We start from the raw sequence: 13575 nt of genomic DNA, 5'->3' as shown, positions 1-13575 counted from the left end.
TCATTTTCCAGTCTCAAGTTCAGTTCTGCACATTTTTGCATCATTCTGTGAGTTAGTATTTTTTAAAAGAAATCGTGAAAATTCATTGTCATTTTGTTGTGAATTTCTCCTATCATCATTATTTATTTATTAAATTTGTTAGTAGCTTAATTGCTTGATCTTGCCCAAGGCAATCTAAAGCCACTTACCGTATTTTTCGCTCTATAAGACGCACCAGACCACAAGACACACCTAGTTTTTGGAGGAGGAAAACAAGAAAAAATATATTCTGAATCTCAGAAGCCAGAACAGCAAGAGGGATCGCTGCGCAGCGAAAGCAGCGATCCCTTCTTGCTGTTCTGCCTTCTGTGATAGCTGCGCAGCCTGCATTCGCTCCATAAGGAGCACACACATTTCCCCTTACTTTTTAGGAGGGAAAAAGTGAGTCTTATAGAGCAAAAAATACGGAAAGTTACAACAGGGACTTCCTAAGCCCCTGGAGCATTAAAGGGTGGTAAGGGGCTTCTTAGGGTGGCGCTGTGGGTTAAACCACAGAGCCTAGGACTTGCCGATCAGAAGGTTGGCGGTTTGAATCCCCGCATCGGGGTGAGCTCCCATTGCTCGGTCCCAGTTCCTGCCAACCTAGCAGTTTGAAAGCACATCAAAGTGCAAGTATATAAATAGGTACCGCTCCGGCGGGAAGGTAAACGGTGTTTCCGTGCACTGCTCTGGTTCACCATAAGCGGCTTAGTCATGCTGGCCACATGACCCGGAAGCTATACGCCGGCTCCCTCGGCCAATAAAGCGAGATGAGCGCCACAACCCCAGAGTTGGCCACGACTGGACCTAATGGTCAGTGGTCCCTTTACCTTTACCTTTAAGGGGCTTCTTGCCTGCTGCTTGGCCACATGCCCAGAACATGAGAGGGGGCTGCAAGAAAGATCACCCTATCTCTGTCCCATTGCCATTCTTGTCCAACTTACAGAAGGCAAACATCTGCAATAGGGACATTTTGTACCTGGGGAGGCTTTTAGACCCCTGGAAAATGAGGGTTCCAAATTGCACAGAGAGCTTTCATTGATGACTCCTTGCTGCAGAAGTTGATCTTCCCCAAGCTGGAGGGTGGCAAAAAATGAAGCTCCAGTGAGCTCATTTCCACTGCCGCCTCATGTGTTCAATTAACACTTAGACATGAACGCACAACGAGGACTATAGTGCATAAAACACTTGTTGGAAACGGACTTTGTTTTGTATTTTATACCGAACGGTTCCTCTCTCTATATTAAATATCAGGCTCTGCAAATGCATCAACAAACATAAAACAAGATAAGAATTCCCCAAGCGTGCAATAAGATTAAAATATTGAGGGTTGTATCTAAATGTGGCATTCAGTTAAGTCCCTTAGGGTATCCTTGTTCTTCTGGAAAAAACATGTTGTGCCTGCGGAACGTGGCTGTGCTAGACAATGTATACATGGGTTGTGCAAGAGATTGCTGAGTCTGTGGCAAAATGTCCAAACTTCCCTCTTGACCTTGCTAGACACAGGTCCGGTCTTTAAAGCTCTGTGTCTGAGCACTTCCCTCCTACCCCACTGCTTTGCCCCGGAAAACTCATGCTGAATTTGGTTCCCCCACAGATTGCTGTTTGCTCCGATTCAGCAGCAAAGAGCAGGTTTTTCTGGGGAAAGCGCTGGGGTGAAAAAAACACATCACCCATTGACTAGCATGTGAGCCTTTGCATGAGCAGAAAGGGAACACTAGACACAAGCCCATGTTTTAAAAGATAAGCAATGCTAGCTCACCTTTCAAGTATCATTGCAGTTATAGGCTGTCATTATGGGATAGTTTTGCAGCAGCCCTGTTTGTAATACGAACCCCCAGAATAGGATGTGGATCCCACAGATTGTTACAGGATTGAGAGGACATTGCAGCAAATTCACTGCGAGCTCATTAAACAAAGGCAGCAATGATTAATGTTAAGTGTTGTTTACAATGATCGTGATTAGAGTTGATGCTTCTCCCCAGTAAAAAGCATTACAGAAGACATCAAAGATGTGGAACTGGCAAACAGGACTGATCTAGAAGCAATCTGAGGCTTACAGACTCCCAAATGCAATTGTACTAAGTGAAATGGGAAGAGACAGAAGTGGGTGGAATTCTCCTCCTCCCCAACACTGTAATATTTAGTGGTATTCCATAGCTGCCCACCTGCACATTATTGCAATTAGATAATATTCTAGACAACAGTCACTCATTCTTCTTGCTGGGTTCTGTAGGATGCATGACAGCTGGGAAATATGAAAACTAAAATATCTTTTAGTGTTGCAGCTTCTACACTTAGGAACCCCCTGACCATTAACACCAGGCAGGTTTTGGGTGCCTGCTTCAAACATATTTTTTTTATACGCAATATCCTATACAGACATGTAGGTGTTGGTGTGTTTTAATCGCTTGTACTGTTATGGTTAATTATTTTTTGAATTGTTGTAACCTGCCCATGGAACCTTGGGAGTGAAGGGCAGGTAATAAATTTATTTATTTTTCTAATGGTTTTAGCTGTTTTTAATTGGTGAGTTTAATATTTCTTTTGAACTGCTATGAGGTTTTACCACAATCCAGTAGTATATACATAAATGAATAACTAAAACATATTTGCCAGTTCCCCTTTAGGACATCTCTGCATTTGCAGTAGGGAGACAGCTCTGCAGCCTATGGAGCCTAGACAACCACTGTTCTAAGTCATTTTGCTTTACTTCTGTACAAAAAGCAACTAATCGGTTTAAATAATGGTAATGGTAATGATGAAACGATGATGAGACACAGTTGGAGATGGTGTTGTGCATCATGGTGTTTAAATTAATAAAAACAAGAACACTAAGGTTCATTGAAGCCTGACCCATGTTTATTGGAGGATGCAGAGAGTAGGTTCCCTGTAAAGGAGGGAAGCGGGGACTTGCCTGTAGCAGCCCCATCCTAGGAACATAAAAATAAGCTACCTTAGTCAGACAATTCACTCATCTAATTCAGTACAGTCTCTATACTGCTTGACAGTGGCTCTCCAGAGTGGTTTATTATTATTATCATTTTATTATTTATTTATTTATTTATTTATTTATTTACAGTATTTATGTACCATTTTTTGGGTGGACCTCACAAAAGAGTTTACATAAGATTACAGCAAAGAACACCTTTTTTAAAGTTATAATAAAATGGAAAAGAGAAGTTTGTTCAGAAAAAGCTGTTTTTGCTTCTTCCCCATTCCCCACAAGGCAAGATGGTCTTTCAGACGCCCCTGTGATGGGCACCTGGGACATTCAGCAAGCATGGCAGATGTTCAACCGCAGAGTTAGGGCCCCTCCCTAAGACAAATGCCTTGAGGATAGAGCTATAAATGGCAATTGGCTATGGTGCCCATATGGCAGAACTTTCATGTTCTCTGATAAATGCTACTGAATACCAATTGAATTGCTGCTGGGGTTGGTGGTGCCCCACAGGGATGGCAGGTGGAGCTAAGGTCTAAACCACTGAGCCTCTTGGGCTTGCCAATCGGAAGGTAGGCGGTTCAAATCCCCACGGCGGGGTGAGCTTCCGTTGCTCAGTCCCAGCTCCTGCCAACCTAGTAGTTCAAAAGCAGGCCAGTGCAAGTAGATAAATAGGTACCGCTCCGGTGGGAAGGTAAACAGCATTTCTGTGTGCTCTGGCTTCCGTCACGGTGTCCCGTTGTGCCAGAAGCAGTGTAGTCATGCTGGCCACACGACCCAGAAAGCTGTCTGCGGACAAACGCCAGCTCCCTCGGCCTGAAAACGAGATGAGCTCCACAACCCCATAGTCATCTTTGACTGGACTTAACCATCCAGGGGTCCTATCCTGAACTTTCTTGGAGGCATCTGCTGAGCTGTGTGGCTTGAGGGGAGAACAGCTAGATGCCAGGCAAGATGGACTTTTGATCTGATCTGGGCATCCCTAAACTAGGCCCTCCAGCTGTTTTGGGACTACAATTCCCATCATCCCTGACCACTGGCCCTGTTAGCTAGGGATGATGGGAGTTGTAGTCCCCTAACAGCTGGAGAGCCAAGTTTAGGTATGCCTGATCTGATCCAACAAGCTTCTTCTCACAGGACTTGCAGTCCTGCAGATGCTGTTGAGTTGAGAGTGCCCATAAGCCAGGACGACCAGCAGTCAAGTTATGATGGGAGGGGTAGGTCAGCAATATCAGGATGAGACACAGGGTCCCCTCTTCCCATCCTTTTGAATGTACAGTCATACCTCAGGTTGAAGTTGCTTCAGGTTGAGCATTTTCGGGTTGCGCTCCACGGCGACCCGCAAGCAATGGAATGCGTTACTTCTGGGTTTCGCCACTCGCGCATGCGCAGATGGTCAAAATGACGTCACACGCATGCGCAAACGCAGCAAATCGCGACCCGCGCACGCGCAGTTGCGAGTTGCGTTCGCTTCAGGATGCGAATGGTGCTGTGGAATAGGTCTTGTTCGTATCCAGAGGTACCACTGTGCTAGCAATGTGCATCTCAGTAAAGCTTGTCTCCTGATTTGAGACACAGGTGCCAGGTTTTGCAGGTGGCACCAAGGCAGCAGTGCAACACCCATCAGTAGACCATGGGGATGATTCACACCTCCCTGAGGATGAGAAAGGTGCCAAGGCTTTGCACAGTATCAAGGCAATGCAAAAAACAAGAGCCACAGAATCAGAGAGAGAGAAAGAGAGAGAGAGAGAGGGGGGGGGGAGTTATCAGCAGCCATCTGGCAGAAAATAGCAGGAGCCAGTGTTGCTCGCCACCCACTCACCCTCTGCAAGAACTGTTTTCAAGTCAGATCCAAAGCCCTCGTCTCCTACACTTCCTCATCCGAATGGAGACGGCGAGTTCTCCGAATGCCTCCTTGGGCTTCCTGAGTGCCCCACGGCTTTCCTGCCTCTTTCCTAAGCCCGCTGTGCTTTCCAAACAACGCCCAGAACACCAGCTTCCTTTCCACCAGGGATCTGGCACAGCCAGTCCAGGCCTTGGATCATCATCGCAGCATTCATTCAAAGCGGGAGGGGGAGATTCCCGATGGCTCACCAAAAGGAAGAGATGCTTGAATTGCTTGCAGGTTATTAGCCTGCATCCACGTGAGCTGAGTCCCACTTGAGCGCCCCGGCCTGCCCAATCCAGTATACCTGAAGGAGCGTCTCCGCACCCACCATTCAGCCCGGACACTGAGGGCCTTCTGGTGGTTCCCTCCCTGCAAGAAGTGAAGTTGCAGGGAATCAGGCAGAGGGCCTTCTCGGTGGTGGCGCCTGCCCTGTGGAACGCCCTCCCAGCAGATGTCAAAGAAATAAGCAACTGTCTGACTTTTAGAAGACATCTGAAGGCACCCTTGTTTAGGGAAGTTTTTAATGTCTGATGTTTTATCGTGTTTTTAATATTCTATTGGGAGCCACCCAGAGTGGCTGGGAAAACCCAGCCAGATGGGCGGGGTATAAAGAAGAAATTATTATTATAATCCACTCTGCTTGTTTACTCAGAAGTAAGTTTCACTGGGATCAGTGAACTTGCTGTCCCAAGCAGGCCTTCCCCCTTCCCCCCTTCCCAACCTTTAAGTATTTTAAATCTTTTGTTGGAAGCCACCCAGAGTAGCTGGGGAAACCCTGCCAGATGGGCGGGGTATAAAGAAGAAATTATTATTATTATTATTAGTAGTAGTAGTAGTACAGTGAACCCTCTGGATATGAACTTAATTCATCATGGGGGTCCATACTTACACCAAAAAGTCTGTATCCGAAGGCGCCACTTCTGCGCACACGCACAGAGCAATAGAGCACTTCTGTGCATGTGCGCGGGGCGAAACCCGGAAGTATACACTTCCAGGGTTGCCGTGTTTGTAACTCAAAATTACTTTACCCAAAGGTCTGTAGTATGAATCAGAACTTGTGTTTTGGAATCACAGCTAGACGTAATATATTTGTCAGTCTTTAGCTGCTACAGGACTCTATTGTTTTTGTTGTATCAGGCTAACAAACCTACCCTTTAAGACAAGGGTGGTGTTTGTGCAGCCCGAGGGCCACATTCTCTATTGAGCAACCTTGTGGGGGCCACATACTAGTGGTGGGCGGAGCCAGAGGCAAAAGTGGGCAGAACAACAAGGGCATCGTATCCTCTATCCAGGCAAAAATTAGGAGGGGGTGAAGCAGGATCAGTGAGGAGTGTGGCTTGGGACAGGGGGTGTGGTGCGGAAAAGGGGGCACACAAGGAAGCTTGGAGAGTCACATTTGGCCTGCAGTTGGCCATCCCTGCTTTAAGACTTTGCAGCACAACCCCAAAAAGAAGAAATTTGTTATTTCTATACAGTTTAGGTAGTTCTGTCCCTATAATTCCCAAAAGAATAACTGCAGGTTATTTTTAAACTTCAGGTTATTTTCAGGTGCCCAGCAGAGGTGCCCAGGACAGGTGCTAGTGGTGGCCTTATTGGGACTCTGAAAGTTGAGTGTGTGGGGAATTATTATTACTACTACTATTGTTATTGTTTTGACTAAACTGCGGGAGTCAGTGGAAGACAGGAGTGCCTGGCGTGCTCTGGTCCATGGGGTCACGAAGAGTCGGACACGACTAAACGACTAAACAACAACAACAACATTGTTATTGTATTCATCATCATCATTATTATCACTATTGTTATCATTATTATTACAATTTGTATAGTGCCCTATGCCCATAGATCTCAGGATGTTTCACAACATAAAAATCTAGTCTAGCAAGGTGCCTTAAAGTGGGCCAGCCCATTGGACTGCCTAACTCAGTGTTGTCTCCACCAGAGGTTGCTAACGTGGCACAATTCAAACGTTGTGGATGGCAACTCCTACCAGCTCCAGCCAGTGTGGTGAGCAGTCAGAGATGATAGGAGCTGTAGTCCAAGACATCTGGAGGTTTTGCAAAACCCCATCGGCTGTCCCTGTTCCGCACTGGCCAGCAGCAACTTTTTAGGATTTCAGATGGGTCTCTCTCAGCCCATCCTGAACATGCCAGGGTTACGAAGTAGTTGAAAAATCTACATTGGCTCCCAGTACATTTCTGAGCACAATTCAAAGTGTTGGTGTTGACCTTTAAAGCCCTAAACAGCCTTGGCCCAGTATACCTTAAGGAGTGTCTCCATCCCCATCATTGAGCCCAGACACTGAGGTCCAGCTTTGAGGAACTTCTGGTGGTTCCCTCAGTGTGAGGTCACAGGGAACTAGGCAGAGGGCCTTCTCGGTAGTGGCGCCCACCCTGTGGAACGCCCTCCCATCAGATGTCAAGGAAATAATCAACTACCTGACTTTTAGAAGACATCTGAAGGCAGCCCTGTTTAGGGAAGTTTTTTATGTTAGAAGTTTTATTGTGTTTTTAATATTCTGTTGGGAGCCTTCCAGAGTGGCTGGGGAAACCCAGGCAGATGGGTGGGATATAAATAATAATAAATTATTATAATATTATTATTATCTACCCCTGAGAATTCAGAAATGTTATTTAAAGGAGAATAAGGGCAAATTCTAACTCATTGTTGGTTCTACTTTGGAAACAAAACCCTGAATTTGGAGCTCCGAAACCTACCAAGAAATCTGGAGGGGAGGTTTGGAAGCAGTCCCTCCACGGGTCAGGAAGGAAGCTGTTGATGCAGATCTGCGAATGCCAGAGTCAATATGTCTCTTTCTATTTACAGTGGCTAAGAAGAAATGGAATGGCACAGAAGCATCCGAGCTGGTTTCCCATTGGTCCTCTCAACAGCACCCTTTCACTTCCAGAAGAACAATCACCACCCCATTGAGTCTGATCACAGAAGAGATGCAATGCTCTCCTGGACCGCCTTTCTGTTAAAAAAAAATCATATTGGCACTCCTTGCTTCCTCCTTTGCACGCTGTCTCTTAGCCCTCCCTGTGTACATATCAGTTGTTCTTCAATTCCCCCCACCCAAATTATATACACGTATATCACACCCACACCTGTGCGATATAGAACGGAGCTTTCTTTTGCAGCGCTCATAACCTGTAAACTTGCCTCTCCACCTCTCAGTTTTTTGGGGGCCTTCAGGCATTCGCTACTCAGTCCTGCACTCTAAGCAGTCTGAGCAGAGGCAAAGAGGCTATTCTTCATATAGCTTGGCCTTTAAGCCTTTTCCATCACTGGCCAGCGTCTGGAGACAAGGCAGTGGAGCTGCGAGTGGTATGATAGAACGGCTTGCTCTACAGCACACAAGCATGTATTTTGTCCCACTGTAATATCTGGCTCGATGGGGCATAATATTGGCTGCTGTTTTTAATTAGATCCTTACTGCACACAACAACCCATACGCACATAAAATAGAACCACATTAACATCGCCTATGGCTGTGATTGTGAACGCAATGATTTTCTTATATCTCCATTCGCCCATCTTTCATCTTACTAATTAAATAACATTTCAAAAATAATGGAGAAGGAAATGCATGTTGATGATGTTATGGGTGCCACGTCGAGATGGGTTAACCTGGCAATTTTGGTTTCTCTCAGTTTCTCGTTTATCCAGTCCACCACATTTCTGCATCAGTTTTGCAATTCCTTAAAAAAAAAAGAGATTTCCCTGAAAATTCATCAGAATTTTAGCCTAATGTACAAATTTTTATATGCATTTTTGCCTAACAGACAAGTGTTTGCAGTCAGTTCCCCCTCATATAATGCATGTATGGTGCTATTTTCACTAATATATGCCTTTGTCTGCCTAGTTTCCCCGATATATATATTTTTGTATACTTCATTTGTTTGGAGAACTACGCCACAAAATTCAGAGAAGGGCATGCTTCAAAGAAAGGCTGTGCTTCAGTTCATATATTCTCCCTCGTCCCTAACACTAACTCGTATGTCCCCATCCCAGTTCTGTGTCCCCACCCCACCCCCTGTCCCAGCACACAGAAAAATTGCAGCATCATTCCTTGCCTGCTGAACTTGCGCCAGGCAGAAATCTGTACATAATGTAACTTGTGCAAGGAAGGTCCATTCAAACTATGTCCCCACGACTGAGGCTGCAATCCTGTGCTCACATACCAGGGAGTAAGTACCATTGAACTTAATGGGGCTTGCTTCTGAGTACCGTAACTATGCATAGGATTGCAATAAGGTGTTTTGTCTGTCCTCATTACAGGCGGCATCAAGTTTGGAAAAACACGTCAAAATCCTGCAAAGCTGTTTCTGAAACCTCTCTCTCATACTACCTTTCACACTTTAAATTTAAAATATCTCCAGCTAGAAAGGAAACACCCTTTTCCTTGGTCAGCCCAGAGAGGTGTTCCCACAAAGCCTTTTCTTGCATGTTGCATGCTGATTTATTCTTTTGCATCTGACAGTTTTAGAAATTCTTTTTGAGGCGTTGCGCAACCAAGCTCCATTTTTAATCAGTCTAGCCTTTGTTGAACGTTCCTGTTCAGTTGTGGTTTGAAGGTTGAAATACTAATTCTGTTGGTGTCCTCAATTCTTGTCATGGTGTGGTGAGCCCTTTCTAAATGAACTTATACAGTAGCTGTAGGACAGCCATTGGTTCCCTTTTATTCTTTGGGCCAGTAGATCATGGAGAGTGCTAAGTTGCTCCCAGTTATTAGCCTTCAGGTTCTTCATTTGCACAGACCCAATCTGACAGTCAGTGTGTATCATTTCCCCCGCACCATGCAAGCTGCTTGTTGTGGCTGTCCTAACCTCCTAGCCCCAAGTTCTGTAGGGCTGGCCCTACCATTGTACAGAGTGAGGCAGTGACTTCAGGGGTCAGGTGCTGGGGTGCAGCTGTGGCTCCTGAGCTCCTCCTCCCAGCCATTGCCCTCTGTTGGAAGCCAGGACTGCATACACTGCCTCAAGTGTGATGGAGAATGTTGTCTCATCACCATTGCTGAGGCAAGATTCATGTACCAGTTCAGTTGGTTTGGGGAAGAGGGGCACCATTCTTGTCTTCAGGCTGCAAAATATACAATGGTACCTTGGTTCCCGAATGGCTTAGTTGTCGAACAAATCGGCTCCTGAACGCCGCAAACCCAGAAGTAAGTGTTCCAGTTTGTGAATGTTTTTCAGAAGCCGAACATCCGACATGGCTTCCGCGGCTTCCGATTGAGTGCAGGAAGTTTCTGCAGCCAATTGGAAGCCGTGCCTTGGTTTTTTTAATGGTTTTGGGAGTCGAATGGACTCCCAGAATGGATTATGTTTGAGAACCAAGGTACCATTGTAGTGGTCCGGCCCTATAGTTTTGGAATCAATCGTGTAGTCCAGTTAAATCATTTTGCCTTCCGCATTTGCTATTAACCCACCCTTGCAATTAAGCACTAGCCCAGAAGCCATCAGCAACCATGAAAGCCTTGCAGCTGGTAGAGGAGGAACGGAGCGTTCCATCCCTCCTTTGCACCCAGGGTAGGAAGGCAGGGCAGAGGAAGGGAAGAGCACTCCACAGGGCAGGCATTGGTGGGCACCTGCACGAACCCACTAGGGCCCACTGTCGTTTTCTGGTGTTTCTCCCTCCTCCTCCTGGAACTGTCTGTTCACCTGCTCTCTTTGAGCCTGCAAACCAGAGCAAGAAGACAAGAACAGCCTCCACCCCCTCCCCGTGCTCAGCTTCAGGGCATTGTGCCGATTGGGCCCAGAGGGAGAGCGCAAGTGAGAGAAGAGGAAGCCACTCAGCGTACCTTGTCATAAGAAGGCTTTGCTGGATCAGGCCAAGGGACCATCTTACAGTGCCCCCACCCCCCTGATGCCTATGGGTAGCTCAAAAACAGGACCTGAATGCAATAGCACACTAGTTGGTCCCTCCAATGCTAGCTCACAGCAGGCTACTAAATATTTTTGCAGGCAACCACTTATTATTATTATTTGCAAGGCTGCATTAATCCGATCCCCCTTCCCCCAATTGGCTCCCCCGACTCATTAACCCAATTCCCTCATTCTTGTTTTCTTACTCAAGCCTCCAGCTTTATGCTCTCTATAGAGCACGAAGAACGGTCCAAGTTCTCTAACAGGCTGGCAGGTTAGAAAGAAGATGTGATCCTGGCTTTTTACGCTTTCTTCTTCCCTCGCTTCTTACAGGGCTCAGAGCAGACAGGAGAAGGGCTGACGGAGAGGGGAAGAAGGCCATGGGATAAGCAGAAGAGCGAACTCAAGCAGTGACTGTATTCTCTGCTTTGAATTTGCTGGGCTTTTAGGAAGATTCTCTAGGTAGCAAGATGATACACCACCCAACTATTCCAAGAAATGTTCAAAAGGCCTCGATAGCATGCAGGAATTTCCCCCCTGCTTATTCAGCTACATTTTACACCATCCTACACTGTTCTTCCGTCTGCCTTGTGAACACCCCACATTCCCTTGGCCTCTCTGCACCGTGCCCCACTTTGTAAGTCCTCTCTCTCTCTCTCCATCCATCCATCCATACAGTTTAGGCAGGAGCTGGTGCAGCTGTCTTTCTAAATATCTTTTTAATATTTTGCATGTGATTGCTTCTACCAAGATGGAATGTTAATAAAGGAATGTTGATATGAAAATCTGGATTCTTTTTGTTGTTGTTGTTGTTGCAGGAGCTGCCCACCATCTTGCCCATTGCGTGCCAAGGCACCTGAGCCACAAAGTTTCCAGGAGAACAATAAAACACACTGGTTTATGGGTTCAAATAGGCTGCAACTTTATTGGTTACGTATGTGAGGAGTTTGGCTTAGACACTGGGGTGAAGCTAGGCTATACCTTGACTCCTGCCCGTCTGCAGGGAGTCCAACGAAGGGTAAACCACCGACAGGAGGTGCCCTATAATTTACATCAGATAATGGGGCAAGGAAAATAACATGTTAAAAGCTCTTGTTTTGTCCTGGCTGGTGTGTACGCAGCATGACTCTGGAAGTAGCAGCTCCTCTGGCATACTCTCTAGAACTGATCTTCTCTAGACTAAAACCGAAACCATTCAGATTTCTTTTATCAGCTGACATCTCTAAAAATAAGTAAAAGTAATTTGTGCACAGTGGATGCTGGCAACAGGTTTGAGCTGTGTGTGTGTGTGTGTGTGTGTGTGTGTGTGTGTGTAAGTGTTTGGGTTGCCTGGACACATTTTTTGGCAGGGACACACATTGAAGAAGAGAGATTCTGAGCAGCTCCGGGGGGGGGGGGAGTCCCCAAAACTGGGATACTTTGGGCAGCCGTGTCTAGATTTAAAGCCAAGGATAAAGCCTAGGGTTGTTCAGTCTTAGAAAGATGGGGCTTAATACAACAAGACACCCATTGTTTATTTTTTTTTGGGGGGTGGGGCTTGGTTAACTCACTCTTCATGCAACAATCTTCATGTTAAGGAAATGATTTTTTAAAAAAGGAACAACACAAAATATAGAATCAGAACAATGGTAGTGGAAACACACGATGAGAGAAATCAAGAGCATTGACGCATGAACCTGACCATAAATAGCCTATGAATACAACAAAAACATATTAACAGTGTGCTTTAAAGGAGAAAATTCCTGGATTATCTGGCATCCTGCAGCATGAACCTGTTTCAAGTTCCAAAGCTTAGGAGCCATCATTGAAAAAGCCTGATTGGAAGTCATTGTCAGTGAAATACACTGTGGGAACGACCAGAAGAGTCTCAGTGACTCATCTTAAAGAGCAGAGAGGTACTTATGGGAGAAGGCACTCTCTCAAATAGCCTGGACTAAGACCATAAAACAGAGATGGAGAACCTTTGGTCCAAGGGCCAAAGGCAGACTTCCAGGCAGTGGCGTAGCGTGGGTTGTCAGCACCCGGGGCAAGGCAAGTAATTTGCGCCCCCTAACCCGTGGAGCGCCCCCCCAGATGTTGCGCCCGGTGTGGCCGGGCCCCCTGCACCCCCCACGCTATGCCACTGCTTCCAGGTCTCTCCATGTGGCCCTTGGAACTCTCCCCAGGCTAACACCCCCCTCTCCATGGCTACATCTTTAATGGCCCTGCTTTGCACCCTCCTTGAAGGCATTTGACTGGCTAGACTGTGCCTTTGAACTCTGATAATGTCTCTTGTTAGCCTGTATGGAGGATAGAGGGGGGTGGTTGGTCCATTAGCATTTATTGCTCCACTCACTTCTGATTCTGGCTCCACCCACCAGCATGTGGTCTTCAGAAAGTTGCCTAGAAGCAAATGCAGCCCTCAGGATGAAAAAAAAAGGTTGTTCCCGAAAGGGATGCAGAAGGAACCCGGAAACAAATGGACAAATACAGAATCAAAATTTAAATGCTCCCTGCATTTCACACTAAAAATAAGTCTGGCTCCCATGTTCCAAAGGAACTGCCTTTTCCGAACTACTTTCGAGCGCAGATCAGGTAGTCCAGCTAGAAAGCTACAGCAGATTGCACAGCAGTGTAAGGTCACTGTCTCCAAGTCCTGTGAAAATTCACAACGCAGGAGCTAAATTCTAAGGGTAGGAAGTCCATAGAAAAGCTAGTGTTCAGTGCTACCTAGCAGGGAAGCTTGAGGAGTCGTAGTAAACTACATTAAAAACTGTGACTGAAGAAGGGGGCAAGTGAAGTTGAACCACAGCTCCTGAAGGAAGTAGCTAGAAGTTATTATGAAAATTCACCAGCATTTTAGTGTGATTTATACATATTTTTGTTTG

The 13575-nt window shown here is 46.1% G+C and overlaps 1 protein-coding gene across 1 annotated transcript in view; it reads left to right on the top strand.

Moving 5' to 3' along the window:
* NRGN (neurogranin) overlaps positions 1 to 11493 on the top strand; it is a 49062-nt gene extending 37569 nt beyond the window's left edge. The window contains exon 3 of the mRNA XM_081171903.1: positions 7671 to 11493. The gene's annotated coding sequence lies outside the window, so the exon portion shown is untranslated. The remainder of the gene's footprint in view (positions 1 to 7670) is intronic.
* The last annotated feature ends 2082 nt before the right edge of the window (positions 11494 to 13575 follow it).

The sequence above is a fragment of the Podarcis bocagei genome (genome assembly GCF_964188305.1).
Source record: "Podarcis bocagei genome assembly, chromosome: 15".
Taxonomy (NCBI): Eukaryota; Metazoa; Chordata; class Lepidosauria; order Squamata; family Lacertidae; genus Podarcis; species Podarcis bocagei.
Note: the sequence above shows the minus strand (reverse complement) of the source record. Positions and strands in the feature narration are given on the sequence as shown.